Source organism: Salmo trutta, chromosome 20 (assembly GCF_901001165.1).
Source record: "Salmo trutta chromosome 20, fSalTru1.1, whole genome shotgun sequence".
In the NCBI taxonomy this organism is placed as follows: domain Eukaryota; kingdom Metazoa; phylum Chordata; class Actinopteri; order Salmoniformes; family Salmonidae; genus Salmo; species Salmo trutta.
This window is the reverse complement of record NC_042976.1, coordinates 38,767,530-38,786,559: the sequence shown is the minus strand read 5'-3', so window position 1 is coordinate 38,786,559 and position 19,030 is coordinate 38,767,530. Positions and strand designations below refer to the sequence as shown.

At 44.2% G+C, this 19,030-nt stretch overlaps 1 pseudogene; it reads right to left on the bottom strand.

Annotated features, from left to right (window-relative positions):
* Nucleotides 1–347: 347 nt before the first annotated feature.
* The window catches only part of LOC115156371 (obg-like ATPase 1), a 68,027-nt pseudogene continuing 49,344 nt past the window's right edge, over nt 348–19,030 (bottom strand).

Genomic DNA, 19,030 nt, shown 5'->3' with positions numbered 1-19,030 from the left:
TAATGGCACTCTCAATAATAATGGGGTGCACATTTAGAAGCAATCTCTTGAAATACAGAACATATCAGAATACCAGGACTCAAATGAGAGCAGGAATAACCATGGAGAGGAAAGGTTAATTCAAACACAATTTCACCTGACCAATTCTCTTGTATGAAATAATCAGTATCCCACACTTAGCCCTCTAAAATAAGAATCACTTTACAGATACAATTATGGCTGTCCCCTCTCTGCCAGAGCCACTGTCAACTGTGTCTTTTAATTCTGTAATCAGTTGCCAGCAGGACCCACTATCGCCGCCTGCATGCCGCGCCAGTCAATACAGACATCCCCAAACACACACCGGCTGGTTTTGTCAAATGTTTTATTGAGTGTAGACATCTGGGCTACTGTAAAACATGCATTATCTCTGGAAGGAGGAGAGGAGCAGGTCGCATTGTCCCTGCTGTCAGCTGTGTCAGGCCTGGCACCAGTGATGGAGATTAATGAAGTATCAAGAGAGTAATACTCTTCTTCAAATGCTCCTACCATTTGGAGAGGGGGGGCCATCCTGATCTTAAATAGCAAAGCTGTCAGTGTTTAGTGGACCTGTGCTTTGGCAAGGGGGATTGTATAGAATTCTCCTGGACAGAAAATAAACAGGGATAATGTGGCAGTGTGGCCAGTAGGTAGGACTGAGCCGACTTGGCAGGTAGCAATCAATCTCCAGCTTCATTCTGTCTAAAACAAAGAGGAATTCTCTAACGGCACAGTCCATTCTGGTCGACGACAGACTGCGACTGAGTCACTTCTTAGTCTTGGGCAGGTTCGGCGTGTTGAATTTGAAAAAGATAACGTCTCCGTCCTCCACAACGTAGGTTTTTCCCTGTTGTCTGTATTTCCCTGCTGCCTGTAAAATAGAGAAACACAACACCTAATTAAAGACAGTTATGAAAAACAAGAAATTGCAAATTAGCAATGAACACACGTGCACATCATCTCACTGTCTTACACACACACACACATGCACACACGCACGCATGCACACACGCACGCACGCACGCACACACAATCACGGGGTGTCTAGAATCCCACTGAGTGAATAACCCTCTTCTCTGTCAATTTCCATTCATATTGTACAAGTAACATTTTAATAACGCTCTTTCATTATAGCATCCTCGTACTTCTGAAGGAAACCAAATAAATTCCAACATTTCTTTTGTATACATCAGATGTGTTTGTTCCCCTTCCTGGGCAAACTCAAAATAATTGACTTGAAGTGCTAATACGGACGGGTTTATGCATTCTGGTTCTGCACAGAGCACAATTAATTAGGAGAATCAATATCCCTTTAAAGGCTCAGGAGACCATTTAATCCAGACTCTATAGCACCAGAAACACTGCTTGGAGAGGGAGACAGGGGGGGGGAAATCAATGGCTATTTGTGATTCCTGAGTATGTATTAAACCAGACACGTCTAACTGGTTCATTTGCACTTGAAAGCAGCCATCTGGAGGAGCAAGCTTGGCTTAAGCAGATATGATTACTAATAGTGTGATATCCCTATACGCTAGCCTATTCAAACAGTCCATTCCCACAACTGGCATAAATAGCATTGGCCTTAATTCTGCAGTCAGAAACGCTCTGTGACCATATATATATATACATATATATGATTTAACAGGTGGTATCAATAGCTTTCGCCCGGTAAATCTATGTCATGGAAAGAGCAGGTGTTCCTAATGTTTTGTACACTCAGCGTACCAAGGGAATGAGGGATTAGGAAGAGAGCATGCAGCCGGACCTGAGGCTCTGATGTCAGGCTTCCATTTTTTATTTTTTGGGGTTGTACTTTTTACCCCTTTTTCTCCCCAATTGGTAGTTACAGTGTTGTCCCATCGCTGCAACTCCCCTACGGACTCGAGAGAGGCGAAGGTCGAGAGCCATGCATCCTCCGAAACACGACGCTGCCAAGCCACACTGCTATTTCCCACACTGCTCGCTTAACCTTGGAAACAGTCCAGCTGGCGACCAGAGTCAGCTTGCAGGCGCGCAGCCCGCCACAAGGAGTCGCTAGAGCGCATTGGAACAAGGAAATCCCGACCAGCCAAACCCTCCCCTAACCCGGACGACGCTGGGCCAATTGTGCGCCACATCATAGATCTCCCAGTCACAGCCAGCTGTGATACAGCCTGGGATCGAACCTGGCTGTAGTTACGCCACAAGCACTGCAATGTAGTGCCTTAGACCGCTGCGCCACTCGGGAGGTCCGTCAGGCTTCCATAACATCAGCGTTCAAACCCCCAGAGCCCGGCACATTTCCCCTCTACTGACACTTTAGGAAGTAGTAACCAACAATACATTACAGCTGAATTATATACATTTTACAAAGACCTGAGGTGAAATATTGAATGTAATATTCTGGTAATGTATTTTTTTATTTCCAATGTGGATCCCTATAGGGCAAGTTATGTAGTGTATAAGTATCTGCCAGACAGAGGATTTGGCTGGCCATTGAGTGAGCTGAGGAGATCTACTTGGTGATAATATGAGTTAGTAGGGCAAGCTCTCACTGCTTGCCAGTGCTAATCACACATCTCCTGCACAGGATTTAGAAGGGATTAGCATCTGATACTCTGATTTCCACTTTGTCCACATCCCTAATTGTTTAATCCATATATTCCATTGGTGAAAGATTTTTTTTTAGACCTGCTACATTTTAAACAGAACCCGGGACAATTTAACAGGTAAAAAGTATCCAATTACATCATGGTTTGATCTCATCAACAACTATTGGCTGGTGGTCAAGTTTAATGGCGTTTGAAGCTTAAGTACCAAGACTATCTACATAATAGCCCTTGGAAGTGCTTTGTACACACTATAATAACAGATGCCAGTCAAGGCTCTGGAGGTAAACCAATAGAGGCACTTCCTACAGACGCGTGCTAACCACTGACACCGGCACATTCATGTCCTGCCGTTTCAATGGCAGGACCATACAAGACAAACCAACAGCATCAGACACGCTAAGTCACGCTGGGCGTCGGGAAATTGCTCCAATCCATTGTGTGACATGGAACACTTTGGAATGTTGTTCCTTGCCCCGAGCTTTCTTCTGGGGGAGAGAAGAAGAAGAAAAAAAGCAAGAACAAATAGCATTACCTCAACCAGGTGGGTGAGAGGTGTTACAGATGAGGCCAATGTTTTACAGTTACCCTGAACATTAGCACACACTCACAGAGGGAGAAGAAAAAAAACATTACAGCATTCCGTGACACTGCCTGCTGCACTTAATCACAACGTTGTAGTCTTCTCAAATTCCCCATGAAACACAGTGATTATATTGGACAGAGCAGCGCCCATGTAGAAGCCACAGCCCAGTAACAAGGTCAAAACAAACCTTGGCAGTAATAAAATAAGATACGCAGCCCAGATTTATGTGCTGTTCATCCGTGCAACAGTCCCGATGTAAAGAATTTCACCCTTTCTTTAACTTGGCTCTTTATATCACTGTCGCAAAAAGTGCCAAGCTAACGGTCTGCTCTATAGATGTGGCCTTGTGGGGTACAGAGAGCTTCCTCTGAGAGGCTGGTCTGAGGTATAAGAAAGGCCTACCGTGAGCCTGTTAAAACAGATTGTGATAAAGATATGTGCCGCAGGAGAAGAATGGCAGTGTTTAGAGACAGAATCCATTGGCTTGTCAGGGGCGCTGGCGGAGTGCGTGCAGTAATTTCTTCCTCTGGCTAAAGGTGAAGCGTGTTTGCAGTGCGAGCAGTGTGGTGACTGTCAGCTCCACTGATCACAGGAGACTTCCCTCGTCTGCACCCTGACGGCTCACCTTGACAGCGTTCTCACTGCCTCCCTCTTTAAAATCCTCGAAATTCCATTACTTCAGCCATAATGAAGCCCTTCTCAAAGTCCGTGTGGATCTCGCCGGCTGCCTGTGGAGCCTTGGTTCCTTTCTGTCAGGAGGAAGAAAGAGAAAGGACACACAAGGTAAATTAATTGTTTTGGTGAAGATGGATTTCAGCCCAGGACTGACATGCTGTTTGATAGGGGGGATGGTGAAGTGAGCATGGGTAGGGGGTGTGTTGGGGGTATTCTTGCCTCGCTCCTGATTTTTGGATAGCACGTCACACGGTTGTGCCTTGCTAGAGTAGCCTTGAGGCCGATAAGGAGCCTGCGCTGCTATCAATGCCCACCAGCAGTTTCTGATTCCGTGGTGCTATTGATTTCTGTCCAAGCAATCTTCCCTCATTGTGGGTTGCTGCTCCGGCCTCAGATCGTCAGAGAGGGAGAGAGGCAGTGTTGCAGCGGGATACTCACTGTATTGACCTGGCTGTATCATACCTGACCATTTTGAAATGGAAACTTTCACTACATTTTATATACAGTGTATGCGGAATATCCCCTTTGTCATGTTTGAACTTCCTCAAAATGTATTCATAGCAGATGATTGAAAGGAAATATAAAGGATCCCTTTATAGAATATACATTCGAATTTAAACGGAACCAACATTATAACAGAATGACCACGGAAAATATGAAATTGGTTGTTTTTCTCCAAGAACAAAAAAACAACCGTTTTTTCCCCCCTAACTTTTATAAATTCTTCCTACATTAAATCCCATTTAGCATCAAAAGTCACAACGGTCGCTGATAAAATACGCAATTTATATGCATTGAAATAATGCCTGGGAAAATGACAAATGACCCAAATAAGTGACATCCCTGCTCGGCATCATTATGACTTGCGCCTGTCGACCTCCTCTCCTCTCCCTCTCTCTCTCTCTGCTCTGTAGCACTGTGCTCCAAAACGGCGGAGCACTTTTAATTATGCATATAATCAGGTTGGGGTCGACATATTTCATGCCAAAAGAATGATGCGCATTTAATGACTCCAATACATTACCATCCCTATGCAATCTCATTGACGGAGTGCTTGTAAGTTTAACTACCATTAATCAGCATCACGGTTTGTCTAGGTGGAGAAAAATAGATTAGGGGCTGATTTTGTCCTATGGCGCATTACAAGAGGTACACGTCATAGTAGTTAACAGCTACGCAGAGCACCCTGATAGATAATAGTCACCTCGAGGCTGCCTAATAAAGCATGCTAAAGGGCTTAGCAGCGCCACGTTACAGAGTGTCGTTTTTACAATGTAAGATGTATTGGGTTAATATAGCTACTCACTGATGCTTACCTGACTAAACGCCTCACACACAATCAAGGCTAGCTGTAATCAGTTACGTCAAAGCAGACAAGCCCATAGGAAAGATGCTTGGAGGAGTTCTGTTACTTTCCTAAACACACTGAGGACATCACTCATGGTCGGGTGGAGGTGGCTCATATATTTAACCACTATGATGTCACCCAAATAAAGTGTTCTGTTTATTATCAACCTAAAACGTTTTCTTAATAACATACATACTTTCAGTTGAGTTAGTTGTAAAAAATAAAAAAATAAAAAATAAACTGCTCACGTTCCTTACACAGATCGACTAGCGAATCAGAATGCAACTCCTGACAGGTTAAAAGCGTATTATGACCGCTCTTAATCCCTTTTAACATTTGCACAATACCAGTGCGCCGAGCCAACATCTGTATCGATGTAAATCCTCCTGTGATTCAGTGTCACCCAGGCTCTCAGCGGGCTCAGTAAACTGAGACACAGAGAGGAGGAGCCCCCCAGCAAGACCCACAAACGGTTGAATAAAAAACCACATCAATTTCAGCACAGACAACCCCCGTCACACAGATTAGGCAGGCACAATGCTAGGGCCCCTTATCTCCCGCGGCAGGAGGAGGGCAGGCAGATCTGCACGGGATGGAAACATTCTCAGGAAGTAATGGCCAAAATCAATTGTTGCCCTCCTCAATCAAAGTAGCCCCCACTTTCACTGTTCAGCAGCTCAACAGTAATTGAAGTTATCCTTGGTCTGTAATGACTAGCTAAAGCCGGACCATGACAAAGTTGAAAGTGGCTGATATCAGGCTGGATGCCAGCAGGGTGGAACGGTACGCGGCGCGGCCGGCCGCGGGGGCAGGGTCTTACCCGGATGGTCCACGCACGGACTTCATCTGGTCCAGCTGTGAAGAAGTACTCCAACTGTAGGGCTCCATAGCCAGCTTTGATGATCCTTGTCAGAACGCTGTCGGAATAAGCAGGGTGAAAGCAATGTTAGTTTCCATGTTGTTTGTGGTGCTGTAAATGCTAGGTCTCTGAGGATATTTTAGTGGTGCTTTGATTCGTAGCCAAAGTTCACGTCTGTGGCAAGACCACATCAATTCCAATACATAAACTCATTGAATAACTAAAATAGGGTCAACATTGAACATTTCATTCTCCAGGGATTTAAAACAATTCATTGTCACGCTTGCCGTCTCATTTAGCACCTTTAAGAATTCATCCCAACGTCTCTCTGAGCTCAGGAGGAAAAAAATCTGCTGTCACGATTTCTCGTTTTCACATGCGAACAATACACCCGAAATGCCCAAGTTATAATTATACCTGTAGATGACAGATGACAGTTAAAAACTTAATTTAGAAGAAAACCCTTTGACTGAGTTGTTCCCGTATAGAGAGGGATCCTTGCTTTATAATGGTAATTACTCTACCATGTATTATTCTATCAGCGCACGCAATTAAAGGAGCCTGAATGCTAATTAACCTCTGAGTCTTGTGCTCGGTGCAGCACTTCTCAATCTCCTCTTCACTCATGTCCTGCAGGAGACTCTCCACTCCTCCGCTGAAGGGGATGACCAGCGCCCCCGGGGCCGTGACTGTCCACCCACTCCTTGATTGTCACCAACCTGGACAGTAGACACAACAACGCAGGCAGGTTGGAGCTTCATGGTGTTGACTGACAGGACAGAACAGAGCAGCGTTTGTTATCTGTCGGCTGGCCTATGCATATTCATGAGAGAACTGCCGTGCCCGTTTACCGTGTCGTTTCGGAACACTGCCTTCCCAAGGTCGCGCTGTGATTGCACACTTTCACTTTGTTACCGAGTTTGCCTTATTAATAAGTTCCCAGGTCAGGAATAAGTTTGCCATGTCATGCGTAGGTATGGATACAAGCAATGATATCCCATAAAGAAAAAGCAGATTGTTGACAATTATCATGGTTAATGTGACAGCGGTTTACCCCAAATTCACTCCAAGGTTACAGCTCTACTGTTAAGTACAATTCGATTTATTTCAAACAGTTAGTATTCAGTCCAGTAATTGCCCTAAGGCCTGGAGGATGTATGTAAGTATAGTATTCCCACTTATGAACGTCTTAGTCATTCACTTCCCTTAAATCCCTTTTAAGAGTGTTTTTCTGCCCTGTGACTCAGCGGGAGACCTGACATTGCAGGACAAAGATATCCTCACAGTTAATGGTAACTCTCTGCCAGAACAGTGGGGGGGTGGGGGTGTGAGGGGGGGGTCGGATAATTATGAGATTAGCCCCACGCGTTTACAGCCTGGCCTGGGATTGGACGAAGCCCAACGAGCAGCATCACACAGACCCATTTTCACACATTGGGCCCGACAGAGAGAGCTCCCAGGCTTCTGGATTGATTCTAAAGGCCCGTCATTATCTGTAATCCTGGTTTCCTGTTTACAAAACCTATAAGAAATCAAAGGCTGGGAGTGACCGCACAACCTCAATACCACAGCTATTCTAATAACAATGTCACCCGTTTATCGTCTAACTATTGGATCACTGGTTCAGTCAATCAATCTCTGGTGTCTTTCTACCACTTACAACTGAACAATACAATCAATGCTAAATATCGGAGAAGAATTCCAACTTTTGGAAAAAGTCATTGCAGCGTCATAACAGCTGCGGTCGCTTGGATTCTCGTTTGATCATTTGATTTGTCTTACTGAGTGATGCCAAACGTGCTTCAGGGCAGACCATCAGTGTATTCTCTCGGCAATAAGCATAACCATCTATCTGCAACCAATATTTCACTTCCTGCTAACACAGAGGCTGTGATGCACTTAAACTAGAGTTGAGGATTTGACAGGCGCCACTATGAGCTGGTCACCACTTCTCATGAAGGGAAAAATGTACATTTAGTGGAAACTCAAACTCGAAAGCCAAGGAGATGACTGCCTCTCCAAGTAGGGAAAAGAATTCAATCTGGGATAATAACAGCTGTAGTTTGTCACTTTTAGGAGCCTAGCCGTCTATTCGCTGGCAGATTATTTGCATTCCTCAGGTATCACGTTCTCTACAGGCGACTGAATAATGATTCACAAATCACTCTCCCGACACCAGTCAAGGGCTGTGATCCTGTGAATAGGCCATTGTACCTGAGACTGTAATTGGTGAAGACTTGACAGAATCGAGCGTCGTCAGCCAAGCAACAAAGAGGCTCTTGGTGGAGCGCCGAGGGATGATTTTAATAATGTGGAAGCCGAGATGGAGAACGTGAGCGCCAAATGAGCACGGGGGTCCCTGGGTTCGCGCACAGAGTGACACAGGAGCAGACAAACACCTTGCCACAGGAACAAGGTACACCCCCTTCTCCCAACAGAGGGAACGCAGCACTGTCAAATGAGATTTGATGTTCTGTCAACATGACTTTCCTGACCAACTTCATCAACTTCCACCATCTAGTTACGCCACTTTACAATCGTATTTACATCTTCTCCAATGCATCTCGACAAATGAATTGGGTAAATGTTAATACCAAAACATCAAAAATATGGCTTCTCGCTAATGAATTAAAATGCTGAACTTAATCACACACACACACACACACATACACACACATAAAGATGAGCAAAAATGACGGTATTAAATAAATAATACAAATACTGAGCTATACTCAAAAAAATAATGAAATTATATTATTTTATACTAATACAACTGCTCAGAGAAAGAGATTTGTTGAAAAGTAATACATTTTTTTGTTGCAAAAAGAGCCTCAAAATGTTTGGCAACACTGTTTTCAATACCTTTCAATACCTCACCTTGTGACTTTTCTAAAATGTTTTATGAGATTGGAGAACACATTGAGAGGGATCTTAGACCATTCCTTCAAACAGAATTTTCAATGCGTTTCAAGTCTGGAGACTGAGATGGCCATTGCAAAATGTTGATTTTGTGGTCAATTAATAATTTATTTGTGGATTTTGATTAGTGCTTGGGGTTATTGTCTTGCTGGAAGATCCACTTGCGGCCAAGTGTCAGCCTGGCCAGGAGGCAACCAAGTTTTTGGCTAAAATGTCCTTGTACTTGGTATAGTTCACGATGCCATTAACCTTAACAAGGGCCCCAGGACCAGTGGAAGGAAAATAGCCCCATAACATCAAAGTTCAACCACCATATTTTACAGTAGGTACTTTGCTGCATATTCTTCTGTTTTTCAATGCCTAACCTACCACACAGATTAAATCCAAACTGTAACTTGGCCACTCCAGAACATTCACCGTCTTCTTGGTAAGCAACTCCAGTGTAGATGTGGCCTTGTGTTTGAGGTTATTGTCCTGCTGAAAGATGAATTTCTCTCCCAGTGTCTGGTGTAAAGCCGTTTTTTCTCTAGGAAGCAGGTTTTCCTCTAGGATTTTGCCTGTGCTTAGCTCCATCCCGTTTCTTTTCATCCTGAAAAACTCCCCAGTCTGTGCCGATGTCAAGCATACCCATAACATGATGCAGCCGCTACCATGCTTGAAAATCAGTGATGTGTTGGATTTTCCCCAAACATAAGGCTTTGCATTTAAGCCAAATAGTTCATCCCTTTGCCATTTTTTTGCATTATTACTTTAGTGTCTTGTTGCAAACATATACATTATTACTTTAGTGCCTTGTTGCATATATATACATTATTACTTTAGTGCCTTGTTGCATATATATACATTATTACTTTAGTGCATTGTGGCATACATATACATTATTGGAATATGTTTTTATTATATTTGATTATTCTGTTCACTCTGTCATTTAGGTAATTCTTGTGGAGTCAATCAATCAATCAATCAATCAATCAAATTGATTTATAAAGCCCTTTTTACATCACCTGATGTCACAAAGTGCTATACAGAAACCCAGCCTTAAACCCCAAACAGCAAGCAATGCAGATGTAGAAGCACGTTGGCTAGGAAAAACTCACTAGAAAGGCAGGAACCTTGGAAGAAACCTAAAGAGGAACCAGGCTCTGAGGGGTGGCCAGTCCTCTTCTGGCTATGCCGGGTGGAGATTATAACAGTACATGGCCAAGATGTTCAAACGCTCATAGATGACCAGCAGGGTCAAAATAATAATAATCACAGTGGTTGTAGAGGGTGCAACAGGTCAGCACCTCAGGTGTAAATGTCAGTTGGCTTTTCATAGCCAATCATTCAGAGTTAGAGACAGCAGGTGCGGTAGACAGAGAGAGTCGAAAACAGCAGGTCCGGGAAAAGGTAGCACGTCCAGTGGACAGGTCAGGGTTCCAAAGCCGCAGGCAGAACAGTTGAAACTGGAGCAGCTACTGGAGTCACTACAATGTTGTTGATCCATCCTTAGTTTTCTCCCAGCACAGCAACATAACTATGTAGCTGTTTTAAAGTCACCAATGACCTCATGGTGACACCCCTAAGCAGTTTCCATCCTGTCCTGCAGCTCAGGTCAGAAGGATGACTGGATATTTGATGTGTCTGGGTTGTTTAATAAATCATCCACAGCATAATTATTAACTTGACCATGCTCTAAGATATACTCAATGTCTGATTTGTTATTGTTACCCATCTACCAATCAGTGCCCTTATTTATGAGGTTTTCGAAAAGCCCCCTGGTCTTTGTAGTTTAATCTGTGCTTGAAATTCAATACTTGACTGAGGGACCTTACAGATGTGGGGGACTGAGGAAAGGGTAGTCATTTGAAAATCATGTCCAACCCAATTATTTCACAGAGTGAATCTATATAACTTATTATATGATTAGTTAAGACAAATTTGACTTCTGAATTTAGCTTTGCCTACACAAAGGGAGTGAATACTTATGCAACAATTATATTTACACATTTTATTTGAGAATTATTTTGGTAGAATTTTCTTTTCACTTTGACATTATGGAGTATTATGTGTAGATCAATGACAAAAAAAATACAAAACATAACAATTAAATCAATTTTATTTTGCATTACAAAGTGGGATTGAATTTGTCATTGATCTACACATAATACTCCATAATGTCATAGTGAAAAGAAAATTCGACCAAAACAATTCTGCAAATAAAAGTATTCACTCCCTTTGTGTAGGCAAGGATAACTTCAGAAGTAAAAAATAATAGGGTTTGACATGATTTTCAAATGACCTCTGTGGCAAAAGTTCAAGGGGGTGTACACTTTCTATAGGCACTAAAGACTGTATATATACAGTACCAGTCAAAGGTTAAGACAGCAAAGCTGTCATCAAGGCAAAGGGTGGCAACTTTAAAGGAAATATAAACACTTTTTTGGTTACTACATGGTTCCATATGTGTTATTTCATAGTTTTGTTGTCTTCACTATTATTCAACAATGTATAAAATAGTAAAAATAAAGAAAATCCTTGAATGAGTAGGCGTGTCCAAACTTGGTGATGTACACTGAACAAAAATATAAACGCAACATGTAAAGTGTTGGTCCCATGTTTCATGAGCTGAAATGAAAGATCCCAGAAGTGTTCCATACACACAAAAAGCTTATTTCTCTCAAATTCTGTGCACAATTTTTTAAACATCCCTGTTAGTGAGCATTTCTCCTTTGCAGAGATAATCCATCCATCTGACAGGTGTGGCATATCAAGGAGCTGATTAAACAGCATGATCATTAATAATAATAATGGCACCGGACGGGATGGCTGCCGTTTTACGGGCTCCTAACTAATTTTATACATAATGTTGCTGCTACTGTCTTCTATGACCAAAAAGAGCTTCTGGACATCAGAACAGTGATTTCTCACCTCGAACTGGATGAAGATTTTTTCTTTAACGAGTCCAATGTGAAGGATATACTGCTTTCTCGAGACCAGGCCCAAACCCCGTCATTTGCGTGCAGAAAAGACAGAGAAAAAGGGGGTGGAGGTCGAGCTGCCTTCTGAGAATTCGTAAACTTCCACTACCATCTGAACTATTGGCTAACGTGCAATCACTGGAAAATAAAATGGATGATGTACAATTAAGAATATCCTACCAACGGGACAATAAAAAACTGTAATATCTTATGTTTCACGGAGACGTGGCTAAACGACGACCCGGATACTATAGAGCTGGCTGGGTATTCCGTGCATTGGCAGGACAAAGAAGCTATGTGTGGTAAGACAAGGGGCGGGGATCTGTGTCTATTTGTAAAAAAACAGGCTGGTGCACAATTTCTAATATTAAAGGTATTGCTCGCCTGAGATAGAGTACCTCATGATAAGCTGTAGACCACACTATCTACCAAGAGAGTTCTCATCTATATTATTCGTAGCCGTTTATTTACCACCACAAACTGATGCTGGCACTAAGACCACACTCAACCAGCTGTATAAGGCCATAAGCAAACAAGAAAATGCTCATCCAGAAGTGGCGCTCCTAGTGGCCGGGGACTTTAATGCAAGCAAGCTTCAATCCGTTTTACCAAATTTCTACCAGCATGTCACAAGTGCAACCAGAGGGGAAAAAAACTCTAGACCACCTTTACTCCACACACAAAGACGCATACAAAGCTCTGCTTCGCCCTCCATTTGGCAAAACTGACCATAATTCTACCCTCCTGATTCCTGCTTACAAGCAAAAACTAAAGTAGGAAGTACCAGTGACTCGCTCAATACGGAAGTGGTCAGATGACGCAGATGCAATGCTACAGGACTGTTTTGCTAGCACAGACTGGAATATGTTCCAGGATTCATCCAATGACATTGAGGAATATGCCACCTTCATCCAAAAGTGCATTGATGACGTCGTCCCCACAGTGACCGTACGTACATATCCCAACCAGAAGCCATGGATTACAGGGAACATCCACACTGAGCTAAAGGCTAGAGCTGCCGCTTTCAATGAGTGGGACACTAATCCGGACGCTTATAAGAAATCCTGCTATGCCCTCAGATGAACCATCAAACAGGCAAAGCGTCAATACAGGACTAAGATTGAATCCTACTACACCAGCTCTGATGCTCGTGGCAGGGCTTGAAAACTATTACAGACTACAAAGGGAAACCCAGCTGCGAGCTGCCCAGTGAGGCCACTCTACCAGATGAGCTAAATGCCTTTCATGCTCGCTTCGAGGCAAGCAACACTGAAGCATGCATGAGATAACCAGCCGTTCTGGACAACTGTGTGATTATACTCTCGGTAGCCGATGTGAGCAAGACCTTTAAACAGGTCAACATTCACAAAGCTGCGGGGCCATGTACTCAAAGCATGCACGGACCAACTGGCAAGTGTCTTTACTCACATTTTCAACCTCTCCCTGACCGAGTCTGTAATACCTATATGTTTCAAGCAGACCACCATAGTCCCTGTGCATAAGGAAGCGAAGGTAACCTGGCTAAATGATTACCGCCCTGTAGCACTCACGTCAGTAGCCATGAAGAGCTTTGAAAGGCTGGTCATGGCTCACATCAACACCATCATCCTGTAAACCCTAGACCCACTTCAATTCGCATACCGCCCCTACAGATCCACAGATGACGCATGCCCTTTCCCACCTGGACAAAAGGAGCACCTATGTGAGAATGCTGTTCATTGACTACAGCTCAGCATTCAACACCATAGTGCCCACAAAGCTCATCATAAGCTAAGGACCATGGGACTAAACACCTCCCTCTGCAACTGGATCCTGGACATCCTGACGGGCCACCCCCAGGTGGTAAGGGTAGGCAACAACACATCTGCCATGTTGATCCTCAACACTGGGGCCCCTCAGGGGTGCGTGCTTAGTCCCCTCCTGTACTCCCTGTTCACCCACGACTGCGTGGCCAAACATGACTCCAAAACCATCATTAAGTTTGCTGATGACACAGTGGTAGGCCTGATCACTGACAACGATGAGACTGACCTCCTCCCTACAGGCTGAGACCTGGCAGTGTGGTGCCAGGACAACAACCTATCCCTATCAAGGCACAAGACAAGACCCAGATGCAGTCACAGGAGGCAGATGGTTGGAGTCTTACAAAGTTAATTCATCCAAAAAGGGGTAGGCAAGAGAATGGTTGTGTACAGGCAAAAGGTCAAAACCAGTTCAGAGTCCAATAGGTACCGAAGGGCAGGCAGAATCAAGGTCAGGGCAGGCAGGATGATCAGGCAGGCAGGAAGGAAAGTAGTCCAGAGTCAGGCAGTGGTCAAAACCAGGAAGACTGGCAAAAGAGAATAGAAAAAGAGTATGGGGAAAAACACGCTGGTTGACTTGACTAAACATATAAGATGAACTGGCACAGAGAGACAGGAAACACAGGGATAAATACACTGGGGAAAATAAGCGACACCTGGAGGGGGTGGAGACCATCACAGGGACAGGTGAAACAGATCAGTGCGTTACTCTCCCTCAATATGAGCAAGACAAAGGAGCTGATCGTGGACTACAGGAAACGGTGGGACGAACAGTCCCCCATTAACATCAACGGGCTGTAGTGGAGCGGGTCGAGAGTTTCAAGTTCCTTTGTGTCCACATCACCAACGAACTATCATGGTCCAAACATACCAAGACAGTCGTGAAGAGGGCACGACATCATCTTTTCCCCTCAGGAGACTGAAAAGATTTGGCATGGGTCCCCAGATCCTCAAAAAGTTCTACAGCTGCACCATCGAGAGCATCCTGACCGGTTGCATCACCGTGTGGTATGGCAACTGCTCGGCATCTGACCGTAAGGCGCTACAGAGGGAGTGCGTACGGCCCAGTACATTACTGGGGCCAAGCTTCCTACCATCCAGGACCTAAATACTAGGCAGTGTCAGAGGAAGGCAAAAGAAAATGTTAAAGACTCCAGTCACCCAAGTCATACACTGTTCTCTCTGCTACCGCACGGCAAGCGGTACCAAAAGGCTCCTTAACAGCTTCTACCCCTAAGCCATAAGACTGCTGAACAATTAATCAAATGGCCACCAAATATTTTTCTTGAACTGCATTGTTGGTTAAGGACTTGTAAGTAAGCATTTCATGGTAAGGTTGTATTCGGAGCATGTGACAAATAACAGTTGATTTTATTTGATTACACAGGTGCATATTGTGCTGGGGACAATACAAAGGTCACTCTAAAATGTGCAATTTTGTGACACAACACAATGCCACAGATGTCTCAAGTTTTGAGGGAGCGTGCAATTGGCATGCTGACTGCAAGAATGTCCACCAGAGCTTTTGCAAGAGAATTGAATATTAATTTCTCTACCAACGTTGTTTTAGAGAATTTGGCAGTACATCCAACCGGACTCACATTCGCAGACCACGTGTAACCACGCCAGCCCAGGACCTCCACATCCGGCTTCTTCACCTGCGGGATCGCCTGAGACCAGCTGCCTGAGACCAGCCACCTGGGCAGCTGAAGAAACTGTGGGTTTGCACAACTGAAAAATTTCTGCACAAACTGTCAGAAACTGTCTCTGGGAAGTTCATCTGTGTGCTCTTTGTACTTAACCAGGTCTTGACCTGACTGCAGTTTGATGTCGTAACCGACTCCCATTCGATGCCCACTGGCACGATGGAGAGGATAATACAGTGCCACCGTCGCGGCCCGCTAACAAGGACTGCACCCCCCCCTCTCCTTCTCCGTGGATGACGTGAGCAATGTGTTTTAACACATTTAAACGTTTTAACCCTCGCAAGGCTGCTGGCCCAGACGGCATCCCTAGCCGCATCCTCAGAGCATGCGCAGAACAGCTGGCTGGTGTGTTTACAGACATATTCAATCGCTCCCTATCCCAGACGGCTGTCTCCACATGCTTCAAGATGGCTACCATTGTTCCTGTAACCAAGAAGGCAAAGATAACTGAACTAAATGGCTACCACCCCGTAGCACTGACTTCTGTCATCATAAAGTGCTTTGAGAGACTGGTCAAGGATCATATCACCTCCACCTTACCTGCCACCCTAGACCCACTTTAGTTTGCATACCGCCCCAACAGGTCCACAGACGACGCAATCGCCAGCACACTGCCCTATCCCACATGGACAAAAGGAATACCTATGTAAGAATGCTGTTCATTGACTACAGCTCAGCATTCAACACCATAGTACCATCCAAGCTCATCATCAAGCTGGAGGCCCTGGGTCTCAACCCCGCCCTGTGCAATTGGGTCCTGGACTTTCTGACAGGCCGCCCCCAGGTGGTGAAGGTAGGAAACAACATCTCCACTTCGCTGACCCTCAACACTGGGGCCCCTGTTCACCCATGACTGTGTGGCCATGCACACCTCCAACTCAATCATCAAGTTTGCAGACGACACAACAGTATTGGGCTTGATTACCAACAACAACAAGACAGCCTACAGGGAGGAGGTAAGGGCACTCGGAGTGTGGTGTCAGGAAAACAACCACTCACTCAACGTCAACAAAACAAAGCCGATGATCGTGGACTTCAGGAAACAGCAGAGGGAGCACCCCCCTATCCACATCGAAGGGACAGCAGTGGAGAAGGTGGAAAGTTTTAAGCTCCTCTGCGTACACATCACAGACAAACTGAAATGGTCCACCCACACAGACAGTGTTACCTGTCTGTTCCTATTAAATGTTTGACTCCCCGTACCCGTCAGGTTTGGCGGGGTGGGACGCCGGGTGGCGCCTCTAGAGGGGGGGGTACTGTCACGCCTGCTCCCGCTCATCCCCCTGGCGCTCGAGGGTGCACCCCAGCATTCCGCACTCCTGCCATCATCATTACACACACCTGCCTTCCCCCACGCGCATCAGCGATTATTTAACTCACCTGGACTCAATCACCTCTGTCATTACCTTCCCTATATCTGTCTGGTTCCGCGCTCTGTTCCCTGCTTCTGCAATAATGTTCATATGTCCTTGTACACCCGCGTGATGACGCTGTTTCTGTCCTGTTACCTGTCTGTTCCTATTAAATTTTTGACTCCACGTACCTGCTTCTCATCCCTGGCGTCGGTTGTTACACAGTGTGGTGAAGAAGGCGCAACAGCGCCTATTCAACCTCAGGAGGCTGAAGAAATTTGGCATGTCACCCAAAACCCTGACAAACTTTTACAGATGCACAATCGAGAGCATCCTGTCGGGCTGTATCACAGCCTGGTACGGCTCTCCAGTACAATGCCACTCTAAATAATGCCACTTTAATAATGTTTACATATCTTACATTACTCATATCACATGTATATACTGTTGCACCTTGCCTATGCTGCTCGGCCATCGCTCATTCATATACTAACATGTACATATTCTCATTCACCCCTTTAGATTTGTGTGTATTAGGTAGTTGTTGGGGAATTGTTAGATTACTTGTTCAATATTACTGCACTGTCAGAACTAGAAGCACAAGCATTTTGCTACACTCCCATTAACATCTGCTAACCAGGTGTATGTGACAAATAACATTAGATTTTATTTGAAGTGTGCTCTTCAGGGATGAATCCCGGTTTCAACTGTACCGTGCAGATTGCAGACGCATGGCGTTGTGTGGGCGAGTGGTTTGCTGATGTCAACGTTGTGAACAGAGTGCCCCATGGTGGCGGTGGGCTTATGGTATGGTCAGGCATAAGCTACGGACAATGAACACAATTGCATTCATCGATGGCAATTTGAATGCACAGAGATACCGTGACGAGATCCTGAGGCCTATTTCCGTTCCATTCATCCGCCGCCATCACCTCATGTTTCAGCATGATAATGCACAGCAAGGATCTGTACACAATTCCTGGAAGTTGAAAATGTCTCAGTTCTTCCGTAGCCTGCATACTCACCGTAGCCTGCATACTCACCAGACATGTCACCCATTGAGCATGTTTGGGATGCTCTGGGTCAACGTGTACGACAGCGTGTTCCAGTTCCAGTCAATATCCAGCAACTTCTCACAGCCATTGAAGAGATGTGGGACAACATTCCACAGGCCACAACCAACAGCCTGATCAATTATATGCGAAGGAGACGTATTGCACTGCATGTGGCAAATGGTGGTCATACTGACTGGTTTTCTGATCCACGCCCCTACCTTTTTTTTAAAGGAATCTGTGAACAACAGATGCATATCTGTATTCGCAGTCGTGAAATCCATAGATTAGGGCCTAATAAACTGATTTAAATTGACTAATTTCCTAGTATGAACTGTACGTCAAAAAATATTTGAAATTGTTGCATGTTGCATTTATATTTTTTTCAGTGTATATTACATTGTTCAAATGTTTGAGTTTTAGTATACAACTCTACCCAATAATGCATATCCAAGGTTGCTTCAAAGTTTAAAAAAAATCCTTAACATGCAATTGAGAGTTCAAATGTGTCGTTTGTAAAAGTCGGGTGGCCACTGTCAAAGATGCCAAAATATCAAAGTAGTTACAATACATTTTTGGGGGAGAGAAAAAGAGACAGAAAGAAAAGACTGTGTTTTTGTGTGTGTTTGTGTGTGTTTGTGTGTCTTGTCACTGTCCCATTATGCCTCAGTATAGAGTGCCATCTCTCACAGCCCTGCTAATAGAAAGATTCAGCACTTTCTGGTCCTGATCGCCTTTGAACAAATGATGCCTGAAATTTTTATTATTTTTATAATGGAATTTCAATCGCCTTCGCTGCAAATCTAGTGGAAAGTTTTGCATATCAAGTAGGAGAAATGAAATGTTGACCACGTTTTAATGTGATTAAGGGTGACAGGGACATTATTTCTGCTAATCATTCACCGGCTTAAAAGACTCCAACAAGACTGGGGAACAAGTCATGTTCATGCTGCTTTTCCTGTTAGTCTCATTTGAAGGAAAAAAAATACATATTTTAAAGGCAAATCTAATATATCAGTATTTTCTTTAAAACCGGACTCCTCCTACCATTTGCATTTCTAAATGATGTATTTATTTTAATCTCCGTTCAATCTAATATATACTGTATTTTTAGACACATTATGCATTTGCTTGAACAGAAAGAGGAGACATTTTGGTATATGCC